We start from the raw sequence: 1,049 nt of genomic DNA on the forward strand, positions 1-1,049 counted from the left end.
GTGATCCATGTTCCCCACATCCCATGTTCCCCATCCCATATTCCATGTGATCCACATGTTCTATGATCCATGAGCTTCACGTTATCCCATGTTCACCCATCCCATGATCCATGAGCTTCACATGTTCCATGTTCCCCATCCCATATTCAATGTGATCCACATGTTCTATGATCCACCCATCCCATGTTCTATGATACATGTTCCCCACATCCCATGTGCTTCACATGTTCCATGTTCACCCATCCCATGATCCATGTGATCCATGTTCCCCACATCCCATGTTCCCCATCCCATATTCCATGTGATCCACATGTTCTACGATCCACCCATCCCATGTTCCATGTGCTTCACATGTTCCATGTTCCCCCATCCCATGATCCATGTGATCCATCCACCCCACATCCCATGTTCCCCATCCCATATTCCATGTGATCCACATGTTCTATGATCCACCCATCCCATGTTCCATGTGCTTCACATGTTCCATGTTCCCCCATCCCATGTTCCATGAGCTTCACATGTTCCATGTTCTCCACCCATCCCATGTTCTATGATCCATGTTCCCCCATCCCATGTTCCCCACATCCCATGAGCTTCACATGTTCCATGTTCCCCCCCCACGTGCTCTGTGTGACCCCCCACACTCATCACCCCCTGTGACGTCACAATCCCCAGTGACATCATCACCCAGTGACGTCACAGTCCCAGTGACATCATCATCCGGTGACATCAGAACCCCCGTGACGTCATCACCCCAGTGACATCACAGCCCTGTGACGTCACCACTCTCAGTGATGTCACAACCCCCAGTGATGTCACGACCCCCAGTGACATCATCACTCCCTATGACGTCACAACCCCAGTGACATCACAACCCATGACGTCATCAACCTGTGACGTCACAACCCCGATGACGTCAGCAACCCCAATGACGTCATCACCCTGTGACATCACAACCCACCCAGTGACGTCACAACCCCCAACAAACCAGACCAGGCCCCGCCCACCAGCAGCTCATTTTAATAACTCATTTACATATTTACATCCCC

Source organism: Chaetura pelagica, unplaced genomic scaffold (assembly GCF_000747805.2).
Source record: "Chaetura pelagica isolate M959 unplaced genomic scaffold, ChaPel_1.0 scaffold1240, whole genome shotgun sequence".
NCBI classification, from domain to species: Eukaryota; Metazoa; Chordata; class Aves; order Apodiformes; family Apodidae; genus Chaetura; species Chaetura pelagica.